Below are 19042 nucleotides of genomic sequence, written 5' to 3'. Positions count from 1 at the left end.
TTACTAATTACTAATAACTAATCACAATGTTAATATGTGTTATTAATGTGTCATCTGTTTTGTTACATTCAGTATACAGTGCTGAACTTCAAATCAATTCAACATTTGCAATAAACTTCACACAAATAATTATAGACTAACAATAGATTTGTCATTATACATCAATGTCATTGGTTACATACTGTCTAGAAGCAGCTCTGCCACACTTTTCAGCGATCCTTTTTATATGAATATAAGTTATTGTATTGTCTCCTCCTTCATTCCTGACAAGTACTGTGTGAGGGACGTCTGCTTTTGCTCGTTTATTGCACATACATAAATAAAACATGCAGAGTTTGAAAATGTAATCATTGCTTTGATTCCTTTTTTATTTATTTTTTATTAAATAATACAAACTTGTTGACATAGCATGCTCCATAGGATTTTGACTTGCTTATAGGCAGAGAGGCAGTTCCACTGGCAAGGTCAACTATGAGGGGGAGGTTGGGAAGGTGGTGGCAATCTCAAAACATGGCACAGACTGCACAGAGGAAAGTTTTAAATGTACTTGCCTTGAATACTCCGAGGTTGACTACCTCATTTGTCCATTGTCTACCTTACTTTTTGTGATGGTTGCAAAGATTTCCCTGTATATCAAATAATGATCATTTTTGAAGGTGTTTTTTGAGTTTCCTGCTTGAAACTCTGCATGGTCATCCTGCAAATAGGTATATATGAAGAATAGAGATGTAAGAGCTGATTGAGATATATATATATATATATATATATATATATATATATATATATATATATATATATATATATATATATATACTGTAAAACAGGATTTTTTGAGGCAACTTAATTTCGCAAATGGTCTTCAAGGTCCATTTTTGCTGCAGTAAATGTTTGCGCTTTTTCTTTTAATGTACGGCACATGCATGAATAATATATTTCACAGCACATTCATTTTGCAGATTTTTAATAAACGCGTAATTAGCAAACATTTCTTGCTCTCGAAATGTTCTTGTTTTTCTGTGTGTGTGTGTGTGTAATATATATATATATATATATATATATATATATATATATATATATATATATAGTTGGTTGGAATATTAATATTATGTCTAATAAATGTGTTAATGAACTTCTCATTTATGTGACTTTTTGACCTACATTCCGTACAAAGTCCAGCACTCAATAAGGCTTTGGATAGCTGTGGTTTCACCTCAGTCTAGACTGTCTCAAGGCTGGCCACAGACTGAACCCATGACCTCACAATCCACAGTGCATGATGTTTGCAACTGCTTACATGTGGTTAGTACTATTGTTTTAGCTTCATGAATGTTGCTTTGTTGAGGTTTTGGAGAAATGTTTTGATTTAATCCAGCTTTTTACATCCTTGTTTTCCTCAGTCATGTTTTGATTTTGGGGATTAGTTGTCATGTTTTATTGTATACTTATTCATAAGGGTCAGATACAGAATGTGATTTACTCATTGTTTATGCATCAGTGTAAACTTTTTGAAATACAGATTGGTACTAGAATAGTCTGTCTATTACTAATAAACAATCAACTTTTTTTCCAGCAGTGCAAAGATAAGGGCACATTAGATAATGTTGCTTATGCTAATTAGATGTAAAACATTTTTTTTTTTTTTCCGTTCAACCTTTAATCTCTATATGCTAGTGACTGGAATGACTTCCTACTAAAGAATGCTTAAATAACCCTTTTAGGGTCTTTTAAGTGTGCCCTACATTTATTTACAATTAGGAAAGTAAAATAATTGCAATAAATTAAGCTTACTCAAATCCAAAAGAAAATGATAACCCATTACATTAAATCAGAAAAAGTCTGCCAAGGTATGCCAGACCAACAATTGGTAGAATTCATGATCACATACTGTAGGTTCTTATTATTCTTTTCATGCAAGCCAAATAAATGTAGTCTATACCAGTACAGTATCTTAACTTTTTACATACAACACACAAAGCTATGACCAGTATATTACATCAGAGTGCTAAGTTAATGGAAATGAGAGGCGCACCTTAATTGTACTTTTTCTATATTAACAAAATATATTTAACCTTTTTATCCTAGAAATCAATCTTTTTAACAGATAAAAGTTTTTCTTCTGATTTCCTCAACTCATTTTTGCTGCTCAACATTCTCCTTATATTTGACCCCGTCAGACAGATATGATAATCAGTTTTGCTTGAATAATGCAGCTGAAATGAGTAACACATTTTGCTGAAAGCACGCTTGACAAGAAGCCTGAATGTCTGCAGGGTGATGTGTGACATTGCAGAGGTTTAGTTGTGCAGAGTTTGTGTCAGTTCTTAAAATTAATGGCTAACCGAACAAGATATGTTGATGGAGTGATTCACAGCATCTCGATTGCGCACAAGATAAATGCATATCATTAGCCGTTCTTTACAGAACTTTTATAAGTTCGCAACAACACTTTTAAGTCACCCCCCTCCTCTCTTCCTCATTCGCTGGAAAACTCTGCAGCAGATGGTTTCGGTGACTGATGATCCAATAACTGCGCTCATTAAAAATGTGTACGCTTTTAATTTTTCTCACATTCAACTAAGATCTCAAGAATGAAATGGTTTTGTCATTGTCAGCAGATAGATAATTGAGTTTACTTTGATTTTCTGTAATCTCCTGCTGATAAGTGACATCTCCATAAATGTGTGAGAGCTGCCGGTTTTAGCCCTGGCAGGGTACTGATGACAGATGCCACTATGTAGCTGTCCATTTAGATACATTGCTGGGCAGTGTTCTGTCTCTTTAAAGCATGGTTGGTATAATACCAGGTGTGCAGATACATTTGTTTTGGTCAACTGCCTCAGGCTGGGAGAACACGGAATATAACTTACTATATTAAGTTAAGTTGCTTTCTCTTAACTCTAAGGGCTTTTGACATCGGAATACCTTATTACAGTATCAACTGTTCTTTATTTATAGTTCATGACCAAACAGTGTTTGAAGTTATAAACATGAAAGTGATGCACTAATAATTCTGTTAAACAAATGGAAATGCGTGTGACAGAGGCAAAATGATTCTTGTTGATACATCTCCCTCCTGACCTGTGAGGACGCTGTGTAAAGGGAACAGAGTGCCCTGGACTGGATAGCCAGACAATTCATTCCCAGGGTTAGGCCGAAGTTGGTCATCCAGAAAGGGGGCCGAGCTCCGGCACACTAAATCATCAACCCGGAAGGAAAACGATGTGGCAGCTGCGGATTGGAGGAGCTGTTGCACTCGTTAACCGAGGGGTCATGGTTGACTGTATATAAAGGGGATGGAACGAGGTGATCTCTTCCTTTGTAATGGTTAAATGTGAACTGGAAGGAGAAACCTGTGTTGTTATCTTGAGTTTTGTTTGTTTCTTGTCCTGTCTGAAAATACTGTTTGTTATTATTTAGACGGCTGAAATATGATCCGGATCTGTCGCCAAAGGCCAGCACTAAACCCGGACAACACTTCACCTTGTTTGCACAATAAACTGTATTTCCACTGCGAGCTCTGTAGCACGCACTGTGGACTTGTGTTATGTGTGGGTGTAACAGATCGGGACTATTATTATTTCAGGACCATCTCGCAGATTACAGTAAAGCAATACACGCCACTGTATTGCTTATCATTGTTATTATTTACTGTGTGTTTTGTGTCATCAGACACTTGGATTTAAAATAAAACACCATTACACCTGGATTATCGTTGTCTGTCTGTTTATTGATCACTGCTGCACACCTGCACCTGCAGCTGCACACTGGTAACCACTTTGCCACAATGCATATAAAAGCTTTTTTTGTTTGTTTGTTTAAAAAGGCAAATAGAGGTCTCTCACAATAGAGCTGCTATTGTGCTTAGGGAATATTATAACAATATGCATGGCATTACTGCTGTAAACATTTTTTTAAAAAAAATACTATTTTCGTTTTGGATATTAGAGCATTTGCTGAGTCTCCTCTATTTTTCAGATTTTGTTCAGGGGGTCTACGATCTGTGCGGTGCTGTTATCAGAGAAATGAAGAGGGATTTTTTTTCAGATCAAGCACCTTGAGCAGAACGGTAGCCAGAAAGATATCTATTTCAGAAATCGTTGTGTCCACCCACTTACGGAGCTCTGACTTGACACCCAGCTGAGTGTTCTCTCTCAGTTACCTGGCAAAATTTTTCGTCTCTTCTGTAATATATGACAGTCTCTTCATAAAAAACAATTTGAAGCAATCCGCCTCGCTTGGGTCAGCAGGCAGAGAACAATCTTTGTTCAGGCCAGACTGTGACGGATCAAACCTGTGCAGTGTGGAGTAGTGGTTAGGGCTCTGGACTCTTGACCGGAGGGTTGTGGGTTCAATCCCCAGTGGGGGACACTGCTGTTGTACCCTTGAGCAAGGCACTTTACCTAGATTGTTCCAGTAAAAACCCAACTGTATAAATGAGTAATTGTATGTAAAAATAATGTGATATCTCTATAATGTGAAATAATGTATAATGTGATATCTTGTAACAATTGTAAGTCACCCTGGCTAAGGGCGTCTGCTAAGAAATAAATAATAATAATAATAATAATTTCTTCGGAGTAAAGTTCCCAGGATTGCAGGTTCCCTGAGCTTGGTGCTGTTTCTGCACTGGATGCCTGTCACTTGATGTTGATGGTAAATATTCTTCACTCATGTCTTCACTGACACACTCTCTGACATCCGATTCAGTGGACGAATTGCATGTATTTGAATTTAGAGGGCACAAGAGACCAATAAAAGGTGTTACAGAAACCTAGTGTTACAATATCATGTGATCAGGGGTTTTGTAGGGTCAGTAATTCAAGTTTAAAGTTGCAGAATGTACCGGTACGTTCGTACTCCCTGGAGACCAGAGAGCAGTGAATGTACTGGTACGTTAGTACTACTCAAAGGGTTAATGCAGAGGAAAACAGGTATAAGGGTCATCCAAAACAAAAACCTAGCTGTGTATGGCCCTGGGCACTATATCACATATCTTCTATTTAAACTCATTGGAATTCCTAGGCATGCAAGTGCCGACGGATTTTACAGATGTAATGGTTTTTACAGCCTGAATTACCTTGCTAAGCTGCTCCATTCACTTATCCTCATCAAAACAAGCCTTGTCCATAAATGTAGCCAGCTTGCTCCCTGTCGTAGACCGCCATAAACCAGTCTTGCTTTTAATGTATAAATGCATCTGAATGGAGGCAAGGAAATAAATCATAATGATTTCCATTACACAAGAGTAGATGTTAAAACTTCATGCTGATTTGAACTCGGTTTTCGCCAAGATAAGCACCAACTAAGACGTAGCTTTACAGTAAACTAATGTGATGTGGCCACAGCAACCTCGGCAGTAGACCATACTGAAAGCACCAGAGTTTTAGTTTGCCTGGTAAAGCGCTGCTGTCTATGCTCTTCAACCCTTCCACTGCTTGTTGTCTAACTTCTCCCACACGAACTGTGTCCTTTAGATCCCCGTCGTACCATCTCCCAAGACTCTTCACTGGCGTCTCAGACACTGTTGGTATTGCCTCACTGTTAATGAAGAACATTTTATCTACTACTTTACCTTTAATTATAGAGATGCTCCTTGATTTAGTGGGCTTGAATTGCATTTGTGCCCATTCAATGTTATTGGTTGCCCAATAACCGATTAGTGCAGGCTACTGTTGAAGTCATGGTCATCCATGTATGCTCGAATTGGTGGTAGTCGCATTCCAGAAGCCAAGCGCTCTCCTCCTACCCATTTTGATGCCCTAATGATTACTTCCATTGCCATGGTAAAAGCCAGTGGAGAAATGGTGCATCCTGCCATTATTCCAACTTGTAGGCATTGCCATGTAGTGCTGAATTCTGAAGTTGAAAAACTAAATTGCAAATCTCCAAAGTAGGCTTTCACTAAATTTATTATTGTCATCGGTGCACTGAAAAAATCAAATGCTGCCCAAAGAAGTTCATGTGGCACTGAACCATATGCATTAGCCAAGTCCAGGAATGTCACCTGGAGCTCCTTCCTCTCCTTTTTAGCTCATTGAATTTGTTGCCAAATCACATTACATACATGAGTAATTTTAATGAAACACCTGCAAGCTCAGCAAATACAGTTCAAATGGAGTATATTTGTTTACAATAACAGTGTCTGAGTCCATTTTACTATAAGATTAAATGTGTCATTATAGAAGGCCTGCAATATTATAACAAGCTATACATTTGCTGCATCTATTGCAAAAGTTTCCTCAACACAGTACCACATTTAAGAAGTCACAACGTACTGAAATTAATGGGATTATTTTTTGTTGTTTTAGATTAGAAACATACCCATGTCCTTGTCATTCTAACCAGAAATAAGCCAAAAACAGGGATATAAAAGAAGATGTGGATCAAGGGTAATGCAAAATACAGGGTGATTAGAAAGTTTGCCACATCAATGCACCACATCTCACAAACGGTAGGGCATAGGAAGGTGAAATTGCATACGGTTGTTAAGGGAACCAGTGGGACGGAAATGCCACAGTTATTAATTGTTGTCACTAGGGGGCGCCACTATGACCCACCTCTGAATATCACAAGTGTGCAATATGTGCTTCCAGAATCCAGAATGAATTGCATTCGTGTGACAACGGACATTAAGGCAGCATTACGCATCTCATCAGGTATGCTGGCCACCTCCCGGACAATGGCATCCTTGAGATTCCGGAATTGTGCGAGGTTAAGAAAGCTTTGTCTGGGGATCCCCTCTGGCTCACAGAGAACCATCCTCATGGAGGAAGAGGCTGTCATGGCCAGGCCTCTGAGGTTGGGAAGTGATCTTGCCCCCGAAAGAGAACCTCAGACTCTTCACAACTGCGCCACCAATGCAAAGCAAAAGAAGTTCAAGTTAGTTTTTTTCTCTTCTCAGTGATTATAGGAATAAAGAATAATCTCATTGCACAGCGGAGAGGAAACCCCTCTGAAAGGTGAAGTTTGGCAGCAGGGGCAGCCGCAACATAAACAGTGGAAGTGACTTGCACAGCTTGAGTGTTGGTGGCATCTGAACCGGTGTGTTCGCTCACCAGTTGAGCTTGCAGTTGTATACTACTGGAGGAGGTCGTGGCTGCTGACTGTGTAGCACTAGTGGGGCGGTCTTAAAGTAATAAAATAAAAAGTATCACAATTACTTTTAAGTAACAGTAATGCAAGTTATTGAATGTACATTGTGACAGAAGGGGGGGAAGAAGAAAAACTGTAGTCCAAGGATGGAGCTGTAGGACTACAAACCCCAGAATGCCACAAGAGGGAGCCAGGATGGAGCTCACCTGGCTCCAGCCTGTAATTATTATCACCTGCCTGCAATTAGCAGACAGGTATTTAAACCAGAAGAAATGTTTGTTCTAGGCAGTCTCAAGTCTGTGTGAAGCAAGACTGTCACAGTGAAGATTTAGCAAAAAGGTATCATCTGAACCTTTGTAGTTTTGGTTTGTGTTTGCATTGATGTTATGTTTTGAAACTGGTAAACAGCTTAGCTGTCTAGTTCGTTAGTTTAAGGTTTTTAAGAAAAGTTTAGTTAGCGCTCTTGTATGAGCTAGGTTTTTTTGTTTCCGTTTTATTACTTTTGTTATTTTAAATAATAAAAGTGTGCTTTCAAGCTAAAATCATAAATCTTGTGTCTGGGTGCCATTTTTAAAAAGGGCAAAAGAACCGGAGTGAATACAACATCATCCACAACATGTACACGCAACAAGCTGTTACCTTCTTCAGATGCAGCGCACTGGGAGGAGTCAATTAAGTGGGCAGCTGCAACTGCCACCGTGTGCTGTCCCAATAAACAATCCACATAGAACTGTTTCACTTTTTAAAATGTGTCCCTAGCTTGTGGGACTGTGTGCTCTATTCCTCTTCGTGAGAGGGCATCAATTACTTGTTGGTACACATGCTTATTACGCTGTTTCGGGCGATCAGGTTGGCTCAACACATCCACGTCACTAACTATACTTATTAATGCCCAGGTTTCCTTCTCGCTGCAGCGATTTTGAGTGGAGGCGGACACGCGTTGTCTTTGGACATAGCTGGGATCAAAAGCAAGGGAATTCAGTTACAGACGTTTAGTAAGCAGCTCACTTGCTCTTTGTGGTTAACTTTAGCGTAGTTAAAGTGAAACTGTAAACCCACAATAGATAAACAACATGACAGACCAGACACACCAAAAAACAATAAAAAAAGCTGCCTGCATTATCATTAAAGTGAACTACACCATTGCAAACCATAAAACTGCCCATTAGCCACTTACTTTCTGCCATCTTGGAATCCACAGTAACTGACCTGCTCCCTTGCAATATTTATAGTGATGTCACTTAAGGATAAACATGCTCTTTAACATTTACACGTGAAATGCGGGTTTCCATGCAAAACTGGCTGTGATTTTTATCATTTACACATGTAAATGAGATTCATCCTATCCCTCGCTTTGGCCGTTTTTTTTCAGCCACAAACCTGATTTACACAAGTAATTCACCCAAACGTGCACGTGCATGTAAATTGTCCCGCACGGAAACCCCATGACTGTCTTGTAATTTGCCCAAACATCAATATTTTTCAAAACTCAGGTCATAGAATAATGTGTTTTTATATATGTATCTCTAAGCATAATACATCATAAAAAATATTTTAAAATAAAAATATTATGTTGAAAAAAAAAGCTAAAAGTTTGTATGGTTTCTGACTTTATAATGTTCTGAAAAAAAGGACACCATTTCCAAGATGCTACTGTAAAAAATGGATTTTTAATGATTTTTTATGGCAAGAGAGTCAAATACAGCCAAAACATGCCTGGTCCTGTGGGATCATCCCACTGAAAAATGCTTGGTCCTCAAAGGGTTAAAATGGACTATAAATATCATGCAGTCACATTCTGCAGGTTCCTTATTTGCTTTAATTATGTATAAATAGTAGCATAATAAGTAATATAATTGGTAAAAAGGTATATTTACCATTGACTTTAATTTTATTGGTTTGGTAGGGCCATACATCTGCTAAATGTAGCTTAGACTTTATTAATACAATTGAAATTGCTGTCCTTCCTTTAGAGGTAACAAATTAATTTTTTTGGTTGGTACAATGGTTTCATCATGGATTGCAAATTAAATGGCATATGAAATCTACTTTTTTCTGTAAATATATTTTTCTATACATTAAATAAACAAACAAACACAAACAAAAAACGTTCTTCAATAGTGCATACAGCATGCATCGTTTTATATCTAAATGTTATTGGTGTATATCACATGGTGATGATGTCATCACACTGAGTGAAAATGGAATTGATCATGAAGTAATTGATCAGTATTCAGAAAATATGATCTGGACACAGACACCCTACAAACGGCAATAACCACAACTTCTAATTATTCAATGAAAAATAACTCAACCTGACTTCGAAAGATGATTTTATTTTAAATTCAATGATTGCTATAAGACTGTTGCTGGCCACACGAAATCTTTAGCATTAGAAATTATTTTGCTGTACTTCTAATGGATCTCCTCCTAGCGGCTGATGAGTTAATAATACTGACATCAGCATAAGACACTTACTTGGTAAGTCGTTCATCGTTGAACCATATGGTTTACATTCGTGCCCAGCCCTTGACTAAAAACCCAGATGGTAATAATTTTTACTGAATTAAAGTCATAGGAAAACAGGAAAACAGGAAAAAAATAGCTAAAGGCTGTTAAACATAATAAGTGAATGTCCACAGTAAGCCCAAGCAGGTGGTGTGTTCATTTCAAAGCAGGCACAGGAAGAATGTCTTTTTTATATGGATAATGTGACATTATCAAGTTGGAACAAGAAAGAAATTACTGTCAAGCAAGAAGAATAGTATGGAACCCCTTAAGGCAGGGTTTCCAAATCCTGGTCCTGAGGGTCCACTGTGTCTTCTGGTTTTCATTCTAAATGAGTTCTCAATTACTTAATTGAACCATTCATTACCTTAATTAGACCTTTTTAATTGTTTTCAGCCTTTAAACAGTTGGAGATTTCAAGTTAACTATACGATTTTATAAGTTACTTGAAATTGGCAAGTTTTTAGGAGCCGAGAACAATTAGATAGGTAATTAAGCACATTATTAGTTCAAGTAAGGGTTTAATTAAATAACTGAGAACTCAGTTGGAATGAAAACCAGAAGATACAGTGGGTCCCCAGGACCAGGATTGGGAAACCCTGCCTTAAAATTGTACGGAACCCCTAAAGCAGGGCTTCTCAAACTAGGTCCCGGGGACCCCCTGTGTCTGCTGGTTTTCATTCCAGCTGAGCTCACAATTGCTTAATTAGACCCTTAAATTAACTGATCATTTTCTTAATTGGACCTTTTTCCTTGTTTTCAGCTCTTAAACGGTTGCAGATTTCAAGTTATCTGTAACATTTTATAAGTTGAACTCTGTAGGAGCTGAAAACAGTTAAAAATGGGCTAATTAAGCAAATGATCAGTTCAATTAAGTAATTGATAGCTCAGTTGGAATGAAAACCAGCAGACACATGCCCTGAAGGGACAGGGTGTGAATTAAAAAAAAGGTTAGTATCGCGTGAGCCTGACTTATTACCTTGTAAGCACAATACTCGTGAGCAGCACACACATTATATATATATATATATATATATATATATATATATATATATATATATATATATATTCCTTTAGTCTGTAGACCAGGGGTGGGCAATTCAGGTCCTGGAGGGCCTGTGTCCCTCCTGGCTTTTGTTCTTACTGTGCCCTAAATTACTTGATATGACCAATTATTACCAATTATTGGTGTAATTAAGTAATTTAGAGTACAGTTGGAACAAAAGCCAGGAGGGACACCGGCCCTCCAGGACCGGAATTGCCCACCCCTGCTGTAGACCCTGTTTTAAATCTGATCAAATATATTTTAACTTCAAAGACCATACCTTCAATAAAGATTTCAGAATTACATTTGGAAATCTCTTTTGCCACCATCACTTACTCAAATAAAAATACTTTAAAAAAAGGAAGAATTAAAACCGCAACAGTTCAACAACAGTAAGAGTCTTTGGCTCTTGGGTTTGTTTATAAAGAATGGCATAACCAAATTATCAGTCAATAGTGATTCAATTCAACAACAGGTGAACTTTGTGATGAATTGGTTGATGACCTGAATCCTCCTGCTAGAAGCCTCAGCTGTTTTCCACCCCAAATAAAACTGACTGTTGTTCTCAGCATTTCAGTTGCAATGGGATAATTGTAATCCCTACTGACCACAGTTCAGGTAGAAGTCAGCCTTCAATGTCAAAACATATTGCTCTAGTGTCTGCAGTATTGAAAATACATCCCATTTTCACAAAAACAGCAAATATGCGTGAAACACAAAACAACCCACAGTACAGTATTTCTCCCAAGTTACTCTGAAACTACAATATGCTGATACTACTACAGAGAAGTAGGAATCTTTAGATTTGCTCAAACCTGCAGCAGACACTCGTAATACAAAAAAAGTACTTACTATATTTTAATTGGTCTCTATGTATTGACAAAAACAAAAAGTGTTTTATGTTTCACATCCTGGTGTATAGACATCAAACCTTGGCCTCTTTGTTTCTGCCCTACTTTTTTCAAATGAAATATACATTTTAAAAAGCTATTAGCTCTTTTTTTTGCAAAGAGGATGTGACTGATGGCTTCTAGGGGAAATGTTACATTACTAAGAAACTCTCAGAATACTGATACTGTTCAAAACAGCTTGCATACAGCCGTTATACTGTACAGTAAAGTATGTGCGTTCTTGTGAGAATAGATTGGTCCCTCTGTGATGTCATAGATAGATGTTTTGTGGTAAACTAGCTGCAGGCAGCATCGTTTAAATAATTCAACATTTTCAAATATTCAACACATTAGGTGATAAATATATCTTTTCATCATTACAGGAAGGTTATCGTCTACAGCAGTGGTGCCCAAACTTTTTGCATGGGTGGGCCACATGAACCTAAGCGCAAACTTATGCGGGCCAAACAATGATATTGTAAATATTTTTAAAGATTTAAAAGATACAATTTTAAAAGCATCATAAATAGGGGTTGCAGTTTTCAATGCCCAGCAAATTAAAGTCACCTGCATTTATTTATTTTTTTAAGTGCAGCTTGCTTTTTAGGCATTTAGATTGTAAATGGTTGTTTCTGTGTACATGATTGTCTGTTTAAAAAAAACAAATAAATAAACCACAGTTGAAATGTCACATGACACAGGAGGGCACCTATACTGTCAAATAAAATATGCATCAAAATGACAGAAGACAGAAAAAAACAGTTAAAAAAAAAACATCACCCTCTCCCTAATCACAAATACAGAAAATAAATGCACTTACCGAGTTAGTGAGAAGTTTGGAGGCTGTTTGTTGAAGTTTGGCTCAAAGTGTAACACACTCATCCGTTGTACATCATGCAGGTGGTCGACTGCCAAGCGGGACAACAGCTTGGACTTGTTCAGCTTCATAACTGAGAAAGTTTGCTCACAGATGTATGTGCTGACGAAAATTGTGCACATTTGTCTGGCAAATTTTCACAAGTTTCGGAACTGATCATAGGGCAGCAGAGAGTAAAACTCCACCAATTTCTTTTGGTGAAACATGTCCTTTAGACATGCGTTACACTGCAGCTCAGTGAGTTCCATCTGAAGAGAGGCAGGGACATTATCCACGTTGGCAACGAAAGGAGGCTGGGTGGTCCAGTGCTTAAAGAAAAGGGCTTATAACCAGGAGGTCCTCGGTTAAAATCCCACCTCAGCCACTGACTCATTGTGTGACCCTCAGCAAGTCACTTAACCTCCTTGTGCTCCGTCTTTCGGATGAGATGTAATTGTAAGTGACTCTGCAGCTGATGCATCATTCACACACCCTAGTCTCTGTAAGTCGCCTTAGATAAAGGCGTCTGCTAAATAAACAAATTATATTATATTCAAACAGACAGATGTTGCGAAGTCGGAAATTCTGACCTCGAAATTCTTATCCAAGAGGTCCAGTAATTTTACCATTCAGGCACAAAGAAATGAAACACTGACCTTTTCATCTCGACTGAGTTCTTCACAGGAAGAAAACAATGAGATAGTTCCCCTCTCTGAATGTTGTCACAAGAGCTTCAGGTTTGCTTGAAAGGCTCAAGTGCCTTGTTAAATGTCAGAATCACCAGATCCCACAACCTTACCGGGTCAGAGTTCAGGGACATTTTTAGACTTTTCATTCATGAAAATATTGATTTCATTCTACAAGGCGAAGAAACGTTTGAGCACATTTCCACAGTTAAGCCAGTGGACCACACCGTGGTAAAGTACATCCTCATATTCTGACCCAATTTCCTGCAGGAATGACATTTTCCAAGTTTAGAACTTTGCCACACAGTGCCTGCTGGTGAATAATGCAATGCAACTCCATCTGCCTTTCAGCATTACATGAATCAGCCTCCTTCTGCACCTGCCCAATCAGTCCAGTCTTGTTCCCTACCATGTTCTTAGTGCTGCCCGTTGTCACTCCGGCAAGTTGATTCTAAAACAGACGAGGTCCTTAATGGTATCGGCAAGTCTCTGAAACAACTCTTCACGTGAAGCGGCAAGCTCCTTATAGATTTGAAATGCCTCGTCTAATCCACAAATGAAAATTAACATCTGAGCACTGTCAATAATGTAATTGCTTTTATTCAAAGCTACTGAAAAATTCTCAAAATTTTGGATTTTCTCACGAAACTAATTTAAAATCCTTACCCGATATCTTCTATTCTTCGAGTCATGGTCTGGCAAGACAGACTTACTGATTCAATAAGATTATTTTTGTCAGGACACATTTCTTCCATTATCACATTCATAGACTTTTTTTATGAACCCACCACCAGAAAAAGATTTGCCCTCTGTCCCCAGTAAATGAGCAACACGGTATCTTGCCTTCACTGCTGCTACATTTTCTTGTCGTCTTCTTAGCATTTGCTGTAAACCTCAGACCTCTTTTTTCACTTTTTCTTTGCAAATGAGACAGTGATTTTCCTTGATGACGCACACAAAATAATCGGTCCACTTATCTTGAAAAACACAACATTCAAATTCCAATTTCTGTTTTTTGTTAGACGCATTTTCGTGCGCCATCTTCTGTAGAATTGCATCTGCTGACAGACTCCTGCTAAACTGTGCATGTCCGAAGATGTCTTCCAGTATGTTCGTCATGAACATGTACTTCCTTAGTGATTGTTGGTGTATATTTGAGATGCTGTTCATCTGAATTATAGCAACAATCACTACGGAAGTAATAATAATTATCTTTATTTTATATATCGCCTAAATACAGAGCATCTCAAAGCGCTGAACAATGTAAAACACAGTAACAAAACACAACATTTTTTTTAATCCTTGATTGGCTGCGGGAGATCATTCCAGAGTCTAGGTGCATAAAAACAAAATGCCCTATCACCCATAGAACGAAGCTTAGTTTTTATAACTCTTAACAGTCCAGAGGCCGCCGAGCGCAGATTATGCGCAGGAGTGTACTTTTTTAACCTGCGGTTGGAGTCAGTCAAGTGGCTTGAGCTGCGAAGGCAGTGAGTCACTACAAGCTTCCATGAAATGATTGATGGAAACAGGAAGAAAAAAAAAAGTATACAAGTATGCAAGTATACAAAACGCGACAACACCTTTTTCCTTATTAAACCCATTATTTGTCCTGTTTTCTGATGCCTCCTTCTGTAAACTAAGATGATGTAAACATGACAACAAAACCCTAATGAATCGGCCATAAGTTAAGGTGTGCCCACAAGCAGGCTGCGGGCCGTATAAAATGCTCTGGCGGGCCATAGGTTGGGCACCCCTGATCTACAGTATACAGTACGTCACACACACTATGCTGCTTTATCTTACCTTAGTTTTCAGTACCTGTTGTAGCCCTACACGACTACGTCAAGGATACAGTTGTTTTATCTATTTTAAATTAACTTATGACTGACAACACCCAGGCAGGATATACAACAGCCAGATTATGCTAAAGAGTGAAAATCTTAACCCCTCTGCTCTATTTTTAACATATATTTAATATATACTGTAGGAATATTCAAGTACACTTTTTGAGTAGGTATTTCTTTTTATCTAAAGCAATAATATGATTAAGACAATTATAACAAAAGGTTTGAAGTTGTCTCCACCCCTTGTGATAAGGTGTGAAAAATTCTTAATGGTCTCATTAAGAGAAAATGTGTGCTGTTCTGCGTGTAGCAAATACTGACCTTCTGTGTGTGTGAATAGGTCAATTCTTGAAATATATTTTTGTTTACGACTGTAAGTCGCCCTGGATAAGGGCGTCTGCTAAGAAATAAATAATTCAATCATGTTCACAGAAAGAATGTAGAATTCAGTAAAGATAGAATATAACCGTAATATAAACAGTTCTTAACTTGTGCGATACTGTTATTTGCCTTTAGTTTCTTTGCTTGTTTTGTCGTGCACTTTTTCATAGCTATCCTGTGGTTTCCTTCTTTGTTGCTGTGATGGAGTACACCCCACCCCTGTGTTTATTTGTAGCTTGTTGTATTATAATTTAAATGTATTTTATTTGCACTATTGGTTTAGGTCGGCAGGGAAGGGTTAATTGTCTCCGCTGCAAAATCAGTTAACGTCTAGAATGTGCCTGAACACGACTGAATAATTGACAAGCAATCAAGCTCAGGCACAGCTGCATAAAAGAGACAGGAACCTCTCAATCGGGGTTTGGGGTTGTTCAGAGGAGGAACTTAAAGTAAGAATTGAAAATATATGAACAATTGCTATTCATGCTGGATTAGGACCAGCACGATACCTGTTATCTTGTTTGTCTCTGTTCATTATTTGTTTTGTCCAACGTGCCTTTTTGTTTGGTGGAAAGCGTTTTGTTTTGTTTTATTTATTATTAATAAAAGAAATACAAGCGTATTTGCGACTCACCTCGTAGTACCTCGCTGTGTGTGGTTACTTCCTGGTCTGTGACATCACCACTCGACCATCCTGTCACAGTTGCTCATATCAAAACATTTTCAACTAAAAGTCTTTATCAATGTCTTCATTTAGTGCCTTCTAGTCAAAACTTATCAAACGATTGTACCGATTTCCTCTTCGTTTTAATACATCCCATGCAGGGAAAAAAAATAAATATTTTTAATATATTTCTATGAATGGGAAACATGTTAAATATATTAATAATATATGTATAACCTTAACATATTTTCAACATATAATATAAATATGACTCACAGATTAAAATTATATTTAAAATATATTCCAAATGCACCAGATATTTTTAATGTTTGTTTTACACATTACTAATTCATTTTATTATATATTTGCAACAAACTTACCATACATTTTAAATATATTATGTTTTTTGCATTACATTTGTCATACATTTTAAAAACATTATTTATGGATGCTGTTCAAATATATTAAAAAAATATATTTAGCAACAAATTGATGTAAATATTTTGAACTCAATAAAAATACATTAAGAATGTATTCATAAGTTTGCCTGAAATGTATAATGATGCTAACATGTGATGATGACCTTAGACATTGATTAAACAATAACTATATATATATATATATATATATATATATATATATATATTGTAACCGAACTCGCACCACTCACAGTTCTTTGCCCCTTTAAAAGCACAGACCCAACACAGGAATGGAGTTTTCACATGCCGACGTGCTATTTTTAATAATCACAAAAACAAAATAAAACACAAAACAAACACATAGCTCCACTGAGCACTAACTGAACATGCAGGACCTCAACTAAATGGCAGGACGGCTAAGCCGTTTACCTGCTAAACACCAAAACACACTCTCTTCTTTAAACTTATTTTTCATCTTTTTAATGACTGCTTGGAAGCAGAGCACTCCTTCTCCTCAGCAGCCCTCAGCAGACTGCCTGCCTATCCTTTATACCCTGCACCTGGCTCTAATTTAATAATAATCACCAGGTGCAGGGGATAATCAACAATCAAACAATTAACAAATTAAATTAAACCATAAAGCAAAACAATCAAACAATAAAACAAACTAACAAAAATGTGCCTGCGCACATGTCCTACGCAGGGAGGATTTTAACCTCCCTCCCTGCTATGTTACAATATATATATATATATATATATATATATATATATATATATATATATATATATATATATATATATATATATATATATACATACATACCATACATTACATCAATTATATATTTAATTGTATTGAAACATGTATTTACCTTTTTAAATTGAATATTAATCAATATATTTATTATACAAAGCATTAGAACATAAGACCATAAGAAAGGTTACAAACGAGAGGAGGTCATTCAGCCCATCTTGCTCATTTCATATATGTATTTGTCATATATGGATATTGCTGGAGCAGTTGCTTGAAAAGGATGCTGAGAGTTTTTTTTGTGTGGAAACTGCGATTATTTGTTGATTATTGTACATACTTGATTAATCTTTTTGTGATAATTGTTCAAGTTATTGTTTTACATGTTTATGGTTCATTTGGGAGTATTTCTGTGATTTGTTATTAATCGGCGAAAATCACCCTGAAAGGTGGGGAAGCTTATGGGTGATGCAGTGGGCTTCATTTATTGCACACAATCGAAATATAGGATATTTAACACATTTCATCAACTTTAGGCTTTCCACCACATAATATTAAATATATGAGTCTTATTTAATAGCAGAAAGTGGATGAAAAAAATAATTTCCTAGTATCTATTAATGCAAGCAGAAACTGCAATAGGAATAAATTTACAGAACAATTCCACGGCATATTAAATGGTAAGAAATTAAATATTTTGAAAAAAAAAGAATGAAGTAAATATTTAATAAATAGAAATATTGACATATGTAATGTTTTCATACAGGAAGGGCATGGTTTGCAGTTGGACACTGGAGGAGTGAGAGAGAGAGAGAGAGAGAGAGAGAGAGAGAGAGAGAGAGAGAGAGAGAGTGTAAGTTATTCACAATATTTCCATACTGTCCCAGTTGAAGGAGTTAAAAATCTGGTGTGACAAAATACATCTCATATAATCATAAATTCAACATCCCAAGTAAACTTTTTAGACTCCACAGTATCCTAAATAGATGTATCTATCAAAACAATGTGCATGTCAAACCTACTGCTTACATCACTAAGACATGCATGTGCTCCCTAGCATACTTCATTCATGATGCTCAACTTCAAATTAATTTAGTCAAACATCAGCAAATGGGGCAATAAATCATGTAAGCTGTGCTGTCCTGCAAAGATTGATTTAGTTTCTTTGAAAAACAGAATCCATGTCACATTGTTCAGCTCCAATGCATAACATTGCCTCATTAATGACAAGGCTATGTATTTATCTGGTTCAAGATTTTAGAAATCGCGTTAATATATACAGCAATGTATCTGTAGCCCACCTATTCCCTATCAGTTGCTGGAGATATGCACAAATCCGGGAACAAAAACTGGGACCATTGGGAGTTAAACTTCACTATAAATAAAATGTAGAAAGTGAAATTAAATCTAAATAACTACCTAATAACAGTGACACATTGCTCTCTTGCTTTTTTACCTTCATAAAGGTTTATGGAGGAGAAAGCTATGGTTTGAAAGTTTGGTTGAAGGCTACAGAATAAATCAAATAGGTATTTACACTACAAATAATGTGCCAAATGTTCTATAGTGTAAACCATTCCCAGCGGATCAATACTGTGTACTCCATCCCCTTGCAACAAGCTGTAAATGTCTTTCACTTCACCAGTATTCATCAATTTAGCATTGTTAAAAAGACAGCTAGGCATCAATCCCAGAGTGTTCTTTTAAAAATGAAAACAAATCAATTCCCCTCCAAAACAGTCATTCGAGAGAGCAGTGCTTTTGGAAAATATTTACTGCATGAAAAACTGTTAGACAATAAAATTAAAGACTTTGACACTGGCTTCATAACATTTATTATAGAGAACAGTCTCTTGCAGTTGACATACTGTAGCTGTTATTAGAAAACCTTTCTGTCTAGGCT

The sequence above is a fragment of the Acipenser ruthenus genome, chromosome 2, assembly GCF_902713425.1.
Source record: "Acipenser ruthenus chromosome 2, fAciRut3.2 maternal haplotype, whole genome shotgun sequence".
NCBI classification, from domain to species: Eukaryota; Metazoa; Chordata; class Actinopteri; order Acipenseriformes; family Acipenseridae; genus Acipenser; species Acipenser ruthenus.
This window is presented reverse-complemented; position numbering follows the sequence as displayed.